The following is a 17284-nucleotide window of genomic DNA, read 5'->3' on the forward strand; positions in this document are numbered from 1 at the left end:
ATTTAGCGTAAAGAGCAAATTTTAAGCTGATGAAGTCACAACTGACAGTAGATAACGACTCCGTATTTTTACGCATGATATGATACTTTATTACGACTACGCTAATGTATAAATTTTTTTTAATATCCACATTTTGAAGTTTTGAGCGTTACCTTGTATGGACGGGCGATAGCATGCACTATAATACTTGCCATTGTGGTGATACGATTTGCTCATAGGCGCAAGGTACTCGTAGATTGTTGTTGTCTCCTATAAAATAAAATAATAAAAAAAAAAAACAAAATAAATAAATGATACCCAGGATTCACCAAACATAAAGGAAAGGAATAGAACGTCGTAATTCTTTAACAAATTCATACTACCTATCCTGTACCTTACTGAATGTTATTGGAGCTAGGCTATATGTATTCAAGTAACAAACTATCAATAGGGTTCTAAACGTGCGAACTAAAATTTCTCGCTGCGCCGCGTTCACCATTGGAAAGTAATAAAACCTCCGCAAAGTACCCTTCTGGGAGAAAAGGGTAGTTTCACTTTTCACGGAATGGGTTCATGTTTCACATTCCCTACAATACTAATGGGCGTATTACACATTTGACTAAAACTATAACAAAGAACATAAATGGAATAAACCCACATGTCATCACACGTTATAAAAACAATATAAAACGCATGAAAAAATTATGTGTATGTGAAATTGTAGAACTTTCTAACCTTGAGATACAGATCGAAGGTTATGTAAGACTCACTAAACTTCGCGGCACCCATATTTTTTTCATTTCTTCCTTGTTGGAACGTCAAAATGTGAACATTATTTTGTATCTGCCAATTGCAAATTGATTAGAATAATAATCTCAGTACAGAGTACTAAAAAAACCGACATCAAAAGTACGCGGAATTACGTCTATTTGCTAAGTTTTATTGAAATATCCTCTAGTTCGCCACTATACAGGACTTGACGCTGGAGATAATAAAAATAGGTTCTCGCTACGACACTATTCAAAGTATATTGAGAGAAAAACGCCTTGAATGGAAGAAGTAGCAAAATCAACCATTAAAGTAATTGCTCCTAAATTAAAGTTAGGCGCTTTTTATAAAAGTCAATCTTCATGCGTGAACAGCCACCCTTAGAGGTGGATGATTTTCTTCAAAATCAAATGGGACCACTATGGAAGTACCCCTTTCCAACAAAAAAGAATCATGAAAATCGGTTCACAAATACCGGAGTTATTGCTTAACATACATACAAAAAAAAAGAAAAAAAGAACATACAGTCGAAGTGAGAACCTCCTCCTTTTTTGAAGTCAGTTAAAAAAGTCATTTTTATTGATCTGGCTACACTGGTTTAAATCTTCCAAACAACAATTATTTTGTCGTAGAAGTTGTGTCTGTCATCACTTTATGTTCATTCCTCAGGCTTCTAACAGCCACATTTTCGCCAGTATATATATTTTACTTTTGTTAATTTATTCCTAAAGATACCAGTGTCGAGTATGTACATTTTAAGTCCTTTGAAGTGCGGGCGATATGGTACATCTGGTGCCAATTTATTAAGTGAAGTAAATTTGCCTAGGGTTGTTAATGCCGGCTAAATATGATATGACCACCGATATAAATAATTCTTATTGGTCATATCAGTATGACACGCTAGTATGACCTCCAATAAACGGCCAAACAAATGCCACTTTTGAGCTATACTAAACTCAATACAGAGTACTAAAAAAACGGACCAAGTTTTATTACCCGAATTCATCCTCTAGTTCGCCACTATACGGAACTTGACACAGGATACAATAAAAATCGGTTTCACTACTCAAAGTATATTGAGAGAGAAAAACGCCTTGAATTGGAGAATAGGATAATCAACCATTCAAATAATTGCTCCTTATAATAAAATTTAGGCGCCATTTATAAAAATGAATCTACATGCGTGAACAGCCACCCTTAGAGGTCGATGATTTTCTTCAAAATTAAATGGAACCACTATAGAGGTACCCTCTTTCCAACAAAAAAAGAATCATCAAAATCAGTTCACAAATACCGGAGTTATCGCGTAACATACATACAAAAAAAATACAGTTGAATTGGGAACCTCCTTCTTTTTTGAAGTCGGTTAAAAACTATTATAAATCGTTCAATGTACACAAAAACCGTGGTAGCTTTTTGATTGTTTGACCTATCGCCTCTCAAACAAAGGTTGAGATTAGTACCTCTGAGTTTCTCGGAATTTATATCCGATATTTAATTTGAAATTTACCATGAGCTTTTCGCCGAAGGAAAACATCGTGATGAAATCTGCACTCCGAAGAACGTTCACAACCCCTGGAAAGGTCTCATCCCCAACACCAGGCAGGGTGGCGGAATATGGCCTAAAACCACGCCTGAGAGGAGACCTGTGTTCAGCAGTGGGACGCACAAATGGGTTGATGATGTGTGTGTCAAAGTCAAAGACAAACAATAATTTATTCCGTAGGTAAAATTTTTACACTTGAAAACGTCATTTTTTAAGCTACAGCTCGTTCACTACGCTGACCTGCCCGAGAAGAACCAGCAAGAAATTCCAGGGAATGCTTTTTTCAAATAAAGTTAAATGCTATAGAATACATTTTGAATCATATTTGTGTGGAATCTAGACTCACGTTGTCTTTCCATAGACCTTTATCTAAAGTGTGTATGTTCTGGCCGTTTTCGGCTACAGCGACGGCTATTGTTTAGAATTAGAGCTACGGTTGTTTGGTCTTTCATGTGTCGTTAGATAGCTACAGTAACCAATCTTATTGGTAATTGTTCGCAAACAATGGCGACACGTAAAGACACCGTCAACAAAGTAATAAAAGATGGCGGCAGGTGTTTTAGCCTTGGGAGTATCACGTTCCGCGGCCAGCAGGTCGATTCAGAACCTTACGATAACTCTATTGTCGACCGATTCTATTAGATATCGTACGATTTCTTTTAATTTTTATTCACAACACCCAAATCGAACCTCAAACTGTCGTTTTCGAAACCGAACTGAAATGACGTCACACCCGTACGTATACTCGAACTTCTCGACAGGCAAAGGCTACAAACATTATTCAGAACACAGTTATCGAATGAAAGTTACCAAAAGTCCTATTGTTTACAAAGCAAGAATGTAATATGGAAATGTCTGATTATTTTAAATAAAGCCCTGATTTTGTTCAATCACATGGTCATTATGTTGCTCTGAGAAGCCAATTTCAATTAGGGGATATTTGGCAGGTTAGGGAGTTAATTGTCGTGTTGGGTGAACCGTTGGCGAAGAGGGCTAAAAACTCTATACTCATGTCTGAAGTCTTGTACCTCACTACGAGGCCACACGCTATAGTAGAATAATATAATCCACAAGGATTGATATCACAAGGCCGACATTGACACCCAAATAGAAAATAAAATTAAAGTTACCGTCCTAATGTTTACAAAGCAAGAATGTAATGTGGAAATCTTTTATTATTTTAATTATAACCGCTCACGCGATACATGCAGCCGTAGACGCATACACCTAGAGGTGCCGGTGATGATTTTACACCGATTTATCGGATATCGAAGTTATAACAGGTAAAAGAACTAATATTCATTGCTATTTCGGTAACTACTCTAGCAAACCATAACGTTTTTAATGCCTGGGTCTGTCATTAAAAAAATAAACAACTTCAAAAATTGTAGTTCAAAAGAGGGTATTTATTTAGCAATGCAGAATAATAATTTTTATTTATAAAAACTTGTATTTAAACTGAATGCTTTTCTAATTTCCGAAACCAAATAGCCGCCATTTTGTGATAGGAGGAGCGCATCGCGGAGCGGATAATCTGAATTTAGTTCAATTTTATGAATTCGGTTTAATGTAAGACTAATGCATTGCTATATTTTAGGCCTTTAAGGTCTTAAAAATGTATGTAAAAGTATTTCCATTTTTCTTGTAATCTATTTCAAAGACTAAACGCTATTGGATAACGATATCGTATCCGAATTCGAACGTTTTACTTGGCATAGTTTGGAAAGCATCCTTCGATTGGAGAACGATATTCAATCGAACGATTGGGTTAAAATACCGAAGAGTTCTGAATCGACCTGCTGGTCTGACAGTCTCTGCTCCTCAAATTTTGTCACTCGAGTTTACACAGAGTGCTCAAAAGGGCAACTCGACTGCATCTCCCACCTCGAGGGATTTGATGATGATGATAGTACGTAAGATAAAACCTTATCTAAGCATAGAAATGGTTCTACATACGCAAAATATTCTGTCATATGTGTATATTTAGAGCAAACACAAATCTTTACGTTTAGTGCACATTTTCTCTATCTGAGTTAGATCTTTTTTGCGTAATTGCGTCATATATAGCTTAATTTTATTTATAGCGAAAATCCGGAGTATAATTATATCACCGAATTCCCTTGCGTTTCCCCAAAAATCCATAAAACATACCGCCCCATAAAACCCCTCCAAACGGCGTATGCTTGCTTATATAATATTAGTTGGGAACTCGTAAATCTGCACCAATGGGTGGACCTCGTTGTTTTATCAGTAGTTGAACAGGGTAGTAAACATTGAAAACACGTTTTGCTTACAGCATAGATTTTTTTATAGGAATAAATGCTCATACCGTATCTTCTTCATGGTTCAACGACCTTTCGTAAGTAATATTAAAGTAGTATTTAAGATACTAATGTCCACTTGAACTAAACTTAAGTACGTCTTATGTCTTCTGTCGTACGTCTTATGTCTTATCTTATGTGTATGTCTGTTTGTAGTTATATTATGTGGTTTTACTCCTTTATACGTTTAACATTATAGATAGCAGAATATGAAGTTTCATTCTTTTTTTAATTAGTTATCCTAATAACAAATTGAGTCGTGTTGAATCCAATAATATTTTATTAAAATTTCATGCTATTTACTTACATAATAATAATATTAATAAATTATGAATATGTTACATAATTTTGGGTGAACATCTCACATTTTATAACTTAGTCATTACATAGGACAGTATTTGGTAATTGTGTGTATTTGATTGCGTGCATAAACATGTGAGTGGCTCGTGTGTGGTGTTTGTTTGGTACGCCTGTGACGCACTACATGGGCTCCACATAATATCAGCGCTGTGGCTTCTCGCAGCCACGGCATATGATGGGTGGGTAATTTTAGTTTTGATTTATTTTGTAAATGCCAGCCATTTCGGTGGTATGGTGTTCTCGGCCTAATTAACGTAGCAATTGTTTTTTCTCGCTGGTTATACCCAATAAGATTGAAATATGAAAACTTTAAGATAAACTATCAATATGTCTAAATGGCAATAGAATAGACAAAATAGTTTTCGAGTTATTAAGACACAAATATTTTATGAACACGGTAATTAGATTTATTTAGCGTAGCCATGAATACGTGGATAAATTGAAACTTGAAGCTGCCATTAAAGTTTTCATATTTCAATGTTATTGGGTATAATAGGCTAGAAAAAATAATGGCTACGGTAATTAGGCTGAAAACATTGAAATGGTTACGGTAATTAGGCTCAGACTACCGAATGTGAGAATGATAAAAGTAGGGATCGTATTTCGGCCGACACAATAATTTTCTCCAAAAAATTATTATTTTTATTATATTAAATTATTATTATTAATATTTTTATTTTAAAACAAAAGAAACATAAATGTGTGCCTACCTTCCAGTGGATCCATTTTTTTTACATATAACACTTCAGTATCCTTTTAAAATGCACAAAAGCAGTAAAATAATTGAAAGGGGAACTAAAATTTTTGATAAAGTTGTTTGTACCCTAACTAACAACTGCTCGCACCATGGATAAATAATCCATAAATGGATTCTATTCTATTCTAATGCTCAAGGCTGTAGAAGCGGTTCTATTAGTAAACAGACTTCTCACATGACAACAATGTAAATTCGTACACCAAAAGTACATAATTCTTATCGCATAGAACGGTTTCGAGTTTGACGGGTAAGGGTGCTGGTAAAACAACAGGTGGAACTTATCAATATGCGCAACGATAGTGCACTCAGATATTTGCGATTAAAAACTTTGAGAGGCATTGCAATTGTTATGGATAGTGTCGCTTACCAACAGGCGGATGACTTGCTCGTCCCATCACTTGATATTATAAATAAAGGAAGACAATTACGCAAAGATACAAACACAAAGAAATAAATAAATCCCAACAACGAACTCCTTCACTACATCCTAAAGACCATTTATCCAGAAAACAAAAACAGCTTCCTAAGGTCAATAAAAAAATATTGAATAGAACAACAATTCCCATATTGTGACAGGACCGAATTTATTCAGCTATAAAAATTTGGGTCCATCAAAGAGTCAAAACAAGGGTAAGGAAAGTTGGGAAAGAATAAATAGTCGGGCAATAGTTGGGAATAAACTTACGATATGCGAGTAAAATGGTTTCGGATATCGAGGATGGAAAAGCTATAGGAGTAAGCGCTTTAGATGACAATCCTCGCTGAATGCAATCATTTGGAAACATTGTTGCTGGGTTATTTTCGATGGAATAATCGCAAACCATCCCTATTCAGCGCCTTAACTTATCTGATATAAATAACTTCGTCTCCGTTTTCCTATACCTGTTTTTTTTATCTTAACTCCTTTTCTTTCCTGAAAAATTGTGAAGGATCACAGTTAATAAAATTTTGTTGATAAATTTATCTAATGTTTTTCACATAGTTATCAAGTGCTATTATTGCAAGTTACGACATGTTTAGATTTTTGTATTGAAATTTCAATCAAATCTAGCGGTCCATAGCTTAATGACAACAAATACGATATGTTTATTAGTTCTCCAAAAAGAAGCAACCGTATAGCAGGGGAATAAGGTTTAATTTCGTTTCTTGTAACAAAAAAAATATTACGATAAACAGAATACTGTAAATTTATTAAGATTAGATAAAATAAGACTTAACGGTGATATGAAACACCATCATAGATAATACTTATTACAAGACTGCAACTATTATTATTTTTGCACACTAAAGGAGTAAAAGAAGGTGTTTTTCTACGATTTTCGAAGTTCTGCGCGAGATAATTGTCACGACCATAATGTATATAGCGTAAATGGTGGACTGACATACTTAAGTATGTGGAACTTTGCGTACTGTTGGCATTTGTGCCACGCAAAACTAAGCACTTCTATTATGTTTATTGTTCTGTGGATACGGTAGCTGCGAGAAATTCCGACACTAAACGAGAATTCTCCAAAAGAAACGCGATCTGTTTTTAGGCTCGTATCCAGTTTGTACGTTATATTGACAAAAATTTGCTTCCATTACGTTCCGCATCAATGTAAATTGAACCATAGGCCTCAACACTTTCTCCAAATTTATGATTATTTCATCCTTTGCCAAACTTTTACGAATCTCACAACACTGATTTTTTTTGCAAGACAAAAGCAAAATAGCAATCGATACGAAATAAATTTTGCATACTTTGCTTTCTGGATCGGTATTGTTGCTTTGATCTGTTATATTGTACATTTCTTCATACGTTGCAATAAACTAAAATAAACATGTATGCTGGGGTTTCTTTTCTCTACTTAATTTTATTTTTCTTCGGCATTGCTTACACATGTGTACCGATCGTAAATGTGGCGGCTGCGGCGTCTAATGCGAATTTTATAACTAATGGGGCTTCAGTTGGAAATCGAAAGGTTCTCTGTATTATGTAAAGAGACGTATCTCCATGTAAAAATTATATACATAGTTAGATATTTCATTCTTAAATTATTCGTTTTAGACTTTCATTTTAACCTGTTTTAGGATTCGTGTAACACATTAACACATTCTTTAGACAATATCCTTAAGTGTACCGTATATTTTTTGTAAGACGGTTATTAAATAGTAAATACCTAAACCATTAAGGTTACATTGGGCTTTGAGAACCAAACAGCGGAAGTAGAACGACGGGTAGCCTCAGGCGTGGGCGGCATTCGGTGCCAACAAACAAACGCTATGTGGTAAAATACCCCTACATCTCAAAGTGAAAGTCTTCGAACAGTGTGTTATGCCCGTGCTCGTCTATGGTACGGAAACCATGACTCTTTCAAAGAAGTCCACCAAGAGGTTCCGAGTCGCGCACAGGGGCACGGAGAGAGCAATGCTCGGAGTTACGCTGCGAGATCGAAAAAGCAACGCTTGTATCCGAAATAGGACCAAAGCTGATGTCATAAAGATGATGTCATAGTTGTCGTGTCGAAGAAAAGGTGGGCGTGGGCGGGGCACATTGCTAGAATGGACGACAGGCGCTGGACAAGGCGAGTAATTGAGTGGAGACCCAGAGCGTACATCAGAGGGCGCGGCAGACCACCGCGCTGGTTGGACGACATCCGACGACACTTCGTGTCGTCGGGGCTGGATTAGTCGGGCACAGGATCGCTAAGTGTGGAAGAAGAGGGAAGATGTCTACATCCGAGATTGGATAATAAAACGCCCGCCATGATGATGATGGCCTAAACCATTTGATCCAGCAAAATAGTTTTTCTCGCTTCTCCTCCAGTGAGACGCCTTAAATAAACTTTGTATTCATTTTTATTGTTTTTAACACTAACTGGTACTTTATCAGGCATGTTAGTACTATTACTAACATAATCCTATTTTATGTTATGTGTAGGAGTGTCGCTTACCACCATGGTGCACGACTTGTAGTCCTGTCACTTGACATCATTAAAAAAAATACATAAAAATATACGCATTCTAACTGCCGCTCTAATGGGTCATGGTCCATATTATAAACACCTTTGTGACGATGTGGCCTCCTTCCATCGTCATCCCACCTTTTTATCACCTTTTTCTCTGGTTCCTGACCACTTGTTTTCAAATTTTGAATCGTTCTTTAATTCCTTTGCTTTGTAACTTCCTGCTCAATCGCTGTAGCGAGCAGTGCCGCTCTAATTTTTAGTTGCGTCTAATTTTGATCCTTTTGCCAGTTTCCAGCCTAAATCATGTGTCAATTTTAATACTAATCTAACCTTGTAATACTGTATAACTCGGCCTTTTCGGGGTAAATCTGTCTCACATTTTTGGCATTTAAGTAGGGAGTGTTTTGTAGCGTTGTACCTGTTTTTTTTTTTATTTACCTTTTCTTGTTACAGCTTTTTCCTTTTGGTTTAATTATGTAATGAATGAAAAATATTAGCGGTTTACCACCTGTCAACTTTTCAAATTTAGGAATCACAGACAGTCCTACAGGGCGAAGTACCTTGGAGTGCCGATGTTAATGACTAATGAATGAATAAACTGAAGTCTTCAGCAGACTTAGGAGGATGTTGAGATTTCTAGAGGAGCTTGGGTGGCACGAGTAGGAGTCTGCACCCACATGCAAAATAGGCGCCTTGCCTTTGAGTTACGGAAACCAGCTCTTCACACCATACCATATTATCATACATGTATATAGTGTATGGCTGGTGAGTAAAATAAAATAAAAATAAATGTATGTGTTATATACATACATATAAGGACCAACAACAGCTATATTGGGGTGCCGTAATGACCACTTTGGGAAACTATGATCCAAATATGTTTCATTCTGTTCAGGATGAATTCAATTTCCATCTATAACTGTGCTTAGATCCTACAAACGGATCCAGTGCATAACATTTTTTATTAATACAACGGATAATTCCCGTAATACACTATACACTTAAAAATAAACGTTCTTTTAAGATAAATCAAGTATGAGTAGAATGAACGTAAATACAAACGTAGTTACGGATTTTTTATAGTAAATAGTTAAAAAAAAATCTAAACTTACTTCATTAAAATAAAATAATTTCTTGGACCATCTTAATTCTTTTAGAACGAAGATCCAATTTACTATGGAACAATAGAATTGTGATACTTTAGCTTTGTTAGATGTTTTAATTAGAAGGAATCCTAGTAACACCTTAGACCATACTGTATTTCGAAAAAAAATCCATTATAGGTACCTCAATGGTAATTTCCATCACCATCCTAGCCAGTTAGCTACCGTGGGCAAATCTTTGTTTCAGAGAGCACATGGTGTCTGCGACAGTAATCATTTGGCAGGAGAACTTCAGCATATAAAGCAAGGCCTACATGCGAATAAGTTGAAGATTCCACGCCAATGCTACAGGCGCCGTGTGAAACTACCGACAGTCGAGCGAAGACCAGCCATTTTACGTTACGTGAGAGGTGTTACGTAGAAGATCGGAAGAGTCCTCGGCCGTTCATATATCTACCCAGGATGCTGCGAGAGGCCATGGAAAAAGAAAAACATCCTAATTTCAACAGGGAATATGGTTTCTCCGTACCACCAGTTTGGGATCCAGTATTTCTTCTGATGGAAAATCCCAAACAAACATAAGACTGCAGTATTTTAATATGTTGTAAATGTAACCTAATAAAAATTCATATTGTCAAAATAAAATAATTTATAAAACATGTTGCGTAAATTGGAATGATTCTTTGTAAAATTAAAAATAAGTATTGGTAACGCCAGGTATAGTTTGTCTGAGCTCGCACCTCCTTACCTTTCCCGTCCTAATCCGTGCTACGCCAAGCCACATAAATCGCCAGTGAAAATTAAAAATAGGTGTGACGTTACATTCAAATTGAAAAATCCGCATCCGAATCGCAAATATTTTATTAATTTAAATATCCCGCTTCTCCGCCCGGCATTGAGCCGCGTACGCAATAATTTACATGGTGGCGCTATTGGTGATCGGCCGCAAGTGAAGTGTGGGAAAGAAGACGAAGTTTACAACGTTTCGGACATAAAGGTTGGTGGTAGCACGGCTTCCATTTCCTTTTACTTGCCAGCTCATCTATCCCGCAGCTCCCCACGAGCTATCGAAGGTCGTTTTTAAAGTTTTTTTATTATAGCGTCACCAAGTATTCAATTAACAACTTTTGTAACTTTTGTGAAAATATGGTGGTTTGCATTAATATTAGACATAACTAGTAAATGACTGTGCCACCTCAGTCAACCGTGACCATGGGACCTGTAAAGGGCCCGAAACGTTGGCATGTTTGAAAAAAAACAAATATACGCGATTTAAATCCGGAAAAATAAGTTCATTTCCTACAAAATGAATATCCACTTTGCTAATGTTAAGCCGGTCGAATTTAGCGGTGGCAGTGCGCACATATCTCTTGCCATATTTTAAATTACACTCTACATACCTCTATGTTCTTTAAAAACTCAACATTAAGTGAATAACTTTAGACAATTTTTAACAACTGAGAACTCACATGTTTTTAGAGTTAAACCCGTCAACGAAAGTCACAAATAAAAGAGCAAACTTATTTATATTTAAATGGAAATAAAAAGGAATGTTTCCACCAATACTTGTATAAATGGATAAATGATATAAGTAAAGTTTATTGTATATGGCGTAATACAGTACTGCTAGATCGTTAGTAATTTACAATTAACCAAGTATACTTGCCAAAAATATAGTTTACGAAGGATAGTATATAGTATATACAGTGAATAGTCCTTATTAGCAAGAGCAAATATGATTGTATGGAAATTCATGTATAGAGTCACCGTTTTCCATCTTTCACGGTTTTTTAAATTAACAAATCGTGTCAAACAAACCCACCTACGCGGAAATATTCATGGAAATCATTTGCATCTAGATATGGAGGAAACAGACAGGCATTATGGAAAGGGTCTACCCTTAGAATTACTCTAGTAATTCTCGCTCGGAACTCTATAAGGGTGTTAATCAACTCTGATACCTGGCAATTTCTCTTGCATAAAACTAACCGCACACGCGATACATGCAGCCGTAGACGCTTACCACACCTAGAGGTGTCGGTGATGATTTTATACCGATTTATCGGATATCGAAGTTATAACAGGTAAAAGAACTAAGACTGATTGCTATTTCGGTAACTACTCTAGCAAACCATAAAGTTTTTAATGCCTGGGTCTGTCATTTAAAAAAAATAAACAACTTCAAAAATACGTCACGACAATCGTGTGTGTTATTGTTTGGGCTGGTGATTTCGGTGTTTATTTATTGAAAACATACCGTAAGTAGCGTTTTTTAAGTTTACCCTGAATATAAATGTTTATAAACTATACTTTCAGGAGTAATTTCATGCTAAATGTTAGAACCACTCAAACGGAATATTATCATAGTTATCTAAGTACACCAAAAATTTCATTAGTGCTTTTCAAGTGCAGGATTTGCGATGTATTACTGCATTTTATTTAGGATGTTTTTGTTGGTAGTACGGAGGGTAATTATTTAGCAATGCAGAATAATAATTTTTATTTATAAAAACTTGTATTTAAACTGAATTCTTTTCTAATTTGTGAAACCAAATAGCCACCATTTTGCGGTAGGAGGAGCGCATCGCGTGAGCGGCTAACGACTTATTCCCATCTGATCCTCTAAAACCGATCCCCTAGGGGATCCGTTTTATTAATTTTTTTCTATTCCCATTGGATCCCCATTGCAGTGGCTCAAGAATAAATACTAATATTTTATTCTCACCTGATATCCTGGAACTTTCAAGTTTATTAAAATTTTTGGTAGGTGCTGTGGTACAGTCAACAAGAAAATGTATATCATTGTCTGTGATAATTACTACATTAAACTAGATTTTAAATATTTGTTAAGACTGATTTTTGTTACTTGTGATTTGCAATATGTCAATATTAATGACCTGTCACAAAAAAATGATTCTCCGTGATAATTGTAACATTTGATCATAATTCATTTAATAAATGAATATTTGATTTCAAAACTACTTTTTCTCTTGACTGTACTTACCTTACAAATACAATGAGGGGATTCGTTGGAAGTTGCAAAATATAGAGGAATCAGTTGTAATTTTAAATAGGCTGTGGATCAGTTTTGGGAATCAGATGAGAATGACCCAAACTAACACTAGAGAATGGGTGATTTGTGAACCGCAACATCAATATACTCAAAAGAAGCTTACATCTTCTATTTTATCTGTTTTATGAGCGGTGGTAGTACATGACCCCATAATGACTATTTTAATAGTAACTACCTAACAGATACATATGCCGTATCCTTGAAGACAAACATCTTCGAGCAGTGCGTGTTGCCATCGATGATCTACGGCTCTGAGACTGGTCACTTACTCGGCCTCATAAAATAGCTCAAACTCACGTTGAGTCGTTGAGTGCAACGAGCTTTAGAGCGAGCAATGCTCGGCATTTCACTACGTGATCGAATCAAAAATGAGGAGATCCGTAGAAGAACGAAAATCACCGACATAGTTCATAGGATTAGCAAGTTGAAGTGGCAGTAGGCAGTAGATCGTAGAACTGACGGCCATTGGAGCAGAAAGGTTTTCGAATGGAGACCACGAACCGAAAGGCGTTCAGTGGGATGGCCCCCTACTAGATGGACGGACGATCTGGTAAGGGCGGCGGGATAACCGATGGATGCACGTCTGGCAATATTTGGGGGAGGCCTATGTTCAGCAGTGGACGTCTTCTGGATGATATGATGATGATAACAGATACGTGACTCTCATGTAAAATTGAAAATACTTACGCTATAATAGCCTACTAAATCTGAAAAAGGAACCCAAGCACACGCTCACAGAGGTGAAGATAACGTTGCCCGCCGTATGCAGTCATGCGGAACCGAATGCGCTGGGGTTGGACAATAATTGTAATGTAAATGAAAGACTTGTGTGAGACTTTGAAATTACGGTTATTTGTTTAGTATTAAGTAATTATATATGTATGTAAAATAGTAATTTAAAATTACCATTATCTATTTAGTATAGCGATGGGAGACAGGTTCCCTGTCAATTAGAAGTCGACGGTTTGGAATCCCCGAGGTGGCATGTACCTATGAATTTACTAAGTTATGGGTAACATATTTTAGTAGCAATAACTCTCTAGCAAAGGAAAATATCGTGATAAAACCTGCACGACTAAGAAGGTTCAGAGCCTTTGGAAAACTTGTAAGTCTCCAACCCGCATAGGGCTGGCGTGACGTGGACCCGTGCCCAGCAGTGGAACGCCTAGTGGGTTGATGATGATAATGATTCCCGTCACCCTGAGATGTAATTTGAAAAGTCCCACGTGTCTGTAATTTCACCATTACCCTTATCCTTTTAAACCGAGACGCAGTAATTGCTCACATCACTGCTTGGTGGCAGAAATAGGTAAGGTGTCAGTACTCCCCTGGACAAACTCTTTCCCAAGGAGCTCTACTGCTACGGACACGCGATGCTTTAATTTATTATTCCAAATATATTTCTACTATGTCTCCTAAAGGCATAGACATACACATAGACCTCCATTTGCTACGGATTTTGGCAATAATAGGTACAACCTTTATAATAATAGATTAATTACCTCATTGCCTCATCCTTCATTTTGAAGAACTAGGTCGAATTTCGCTTATCGTGCTAATTAGCATAATCATTAAAATCTTAAGTATTGACTTAATTAATATGTGTAGCTAGGTTAACTATTTATAAAAAGTTAAAGGATTCTTCTTGTTTTGAAAAATATTGATTTATTTGCATTATAATTTATTCTTGTAGTAACGGGAGTATTTATTCATCACTAATAAATAAGGGCCCTTAGATTTAAAGCAATATATTTCTCAATAAGATGGCACTCGTTTGCAATGCTACGCATGCAATTCATTCTCCTTACCGTGTCCTTGGTCTCTGCCTACCCCTCTTGTGGTACAAAGGAGTGAGCTTATATATGTATGTACATTACATGTTTATGATTCGGTTTTTTTGTCTAAACAAAAATACATTAAATATTAGTTAAGTTTGTTCTCCACCTTCCTTCACACTGGTCAGTAGGTATCGACTGTACGTAGACAAGTTATACTGTGTCCAAAAACTCAGAGCCAAGATTGGTAAACTGTTTAGTTTTAAAACAAGTTTTCCCAGAGGATTAAACAATAATAATATAATTATTTATTCAGACTTTCAAATGGTGCAACAGCATTAGTATCTTAGAAACTCATTAAAAAAACTATGTTAGTGACAAAGAAAATAAAAAAAAATACAAGTCAAATTATCTTTCACTCGCATCCCGATATCAAATAGTGAGACTGTTTGATCAGGACCCGAATGAAAGATTTCATTATAAGCAGGTCATATCTGTTAGGTATAACCTGTAGAAAGCTGTTGGTGTTGACCCACAGCCTGCTAAGCAGTGAGGCTGTTTTTTGCGGATGATGGCGTAGAAGTCATCTACCCGCGCCTCTGCAAACATGGTAGATGCACTGCAGAAACCAGGCAGCCCCATCAACAATCTAAACCCATTATTATACTGGACCCGTAGGGCACTAAGCGATCTTTTAGTATAATTGAACCACAGTCTGCTCGTATAAACGATTGGCTTTGAAGAGCGTAATTTTTACTTGCCTATTGAAACGATATTACATCTGATCGCCAATGCCCTACGTTCCCTCTCAATGTCCGCCTGTTCATGTGTAAGATAGGCATCATATTAAAGCTACAAAATAAAAAATCAGCTTTTGAGACATGTTTGCACAAAAAAAAATCGACCGAACCGAACATGAATGAAACTCATTGCTTTACAGTTTAACGTTTAGTTTAGAGTTTAACTCCCTATCTTTAAAGTATTAACGTCAATGCAGTCTCGAGTCTGGTAAGCCTCGTAAAACCGTTCTTACGGGAATTGCAAATTAAAGCTGTTACGCGGATTTTGATGAAACGTTACGCGTTTCAGATAATTATATGTAAATATTGTTCCTCTCGTGTACTGGTCTGACAAATTTATATAACGTAGTAGAGCGTGGAACTGTCACACGTAATTTACATAATTATTCCACATTAATATACAAGAACGGCGACGCCGGCCGGAATTCTTGTGCAATAGAACTTGCTTTTAAGCTGACTTGGTTTTAGAGTAAAGTCTCCTCGTGAAAGAGTTCTTTCAAGAAAGTACTGCTACTTGGTCTAATTCAAAGTCAAATTCAAAGATTATTTATTCCATAGGTAAAATAAATCTACACTTGAAAACGCCACATTTAAGCTACCGCTCGTTCACTACGCTGACCTCCCTGAGAAGAACGAGCAAGAAACTCTAGGGATTGCTCTTTTCAAATAAACTTAAATGGTATGGAATACACTTTGAAAAAAATTTGTGTGGATTCTGGAGCCATGTGGTCTTTCCATACATCTTTATCTAACACGTAGTCTTCAATTTTGTGATATGATTTTTCGATCAAAATATTTTTAATGTAATTTATAAACTTAGGAAATGATAAACTTAATATATGCTCCGGAATCTTATTGTAAAAACGTATACAGTTCCCCATAAAAGAGTTGTTTACCTTGGTTAAACGAAATCGTGGTACCATGAGTTTGGGCTTAGCTTTAAATTAATATTATGGATATGTTCTTTCTTATTGAAATTATGTATATTTTTACGGGCATATAAAATATTTGAGTAAATGAACTGTGATGCCACAGTCATAATACTTTTTTCCTTAAACTTTTCTCTGAGAGAAACCCGAGAGCCTAGACGGTACAAAGAACGAATCGTTCGTTTTTGCAATACAAGTATGGTTTGAATATTTGCCGCTTTACCCCACATGAGAATCCCGTAGGACATTATACTATGGAAGTAACTAAAGTAAACTAGTCTAGCAGTACTAACATCGGTAAGCTCACGTATTCTGCGGACTGCGTATGCAGCGGAGCTTAATCTGCTGGCCAGAGACGATACATGTGGAAACCATTGAAGTTTGCTATCTAAGGTCACTCCCAAGAAGACTACTTTATTAACAAGGTCTAACTTTTCTCCGTTTCTTTCTATGCTTGGACTAGTCGATTTTACGTTAGGTAATTCAAATTTAACACATTTTGTCTTCTTGGCATTAAGCCATAAATTTAGCTTTAAATCAATAAACTACCTTAGAGAGGGTATCATTAATATGGTCATAGTTAATGTCATGTCTGTCTGTTTTCATCAGCAAACAACACTATTTCGCAATGGTCCTTAACAATCTGCCGCCAAGGTGTAATGTGAGCATTACTGCATTCCGCTTTTGAAGCATAAGGATGTTGGTAAAATTACTGACACATAGGACTTGTCTACTTAGAGCCCAGGCTGACAGTCACAGTGGCAGTGACCCTTGTTCGTTCCGTCACTTAGACGTTATATAAAAAAATGCTTGTTTTTTAATATAATAACCAACAAAGTTTATTGTTCCGGGTTGCTTAGGGTGCATTTCTTCGATACGAATTTTCATCGCGCTCACCCCGAGCGGAGTTCGCGTTGCCGCCGCA

This window comes from Hyposmocoma kahamanoa, unplaced genomic scaffold (assembly GCF_003589595.1).
Source record: "Hyposmocoma kahamanoa isolate Upper Pololo Valley unplaced genomic scaffold, ASM358959v1 97, whole genome shotgun sequence".
NCBI classification, from domain to species: Eukaryota; Metazoa; Arthropoda; class Insecta; order Lepidoptera; family Cosmopterigidae; genus Hyposmocoma; species Hyposmocoma kahamanoa.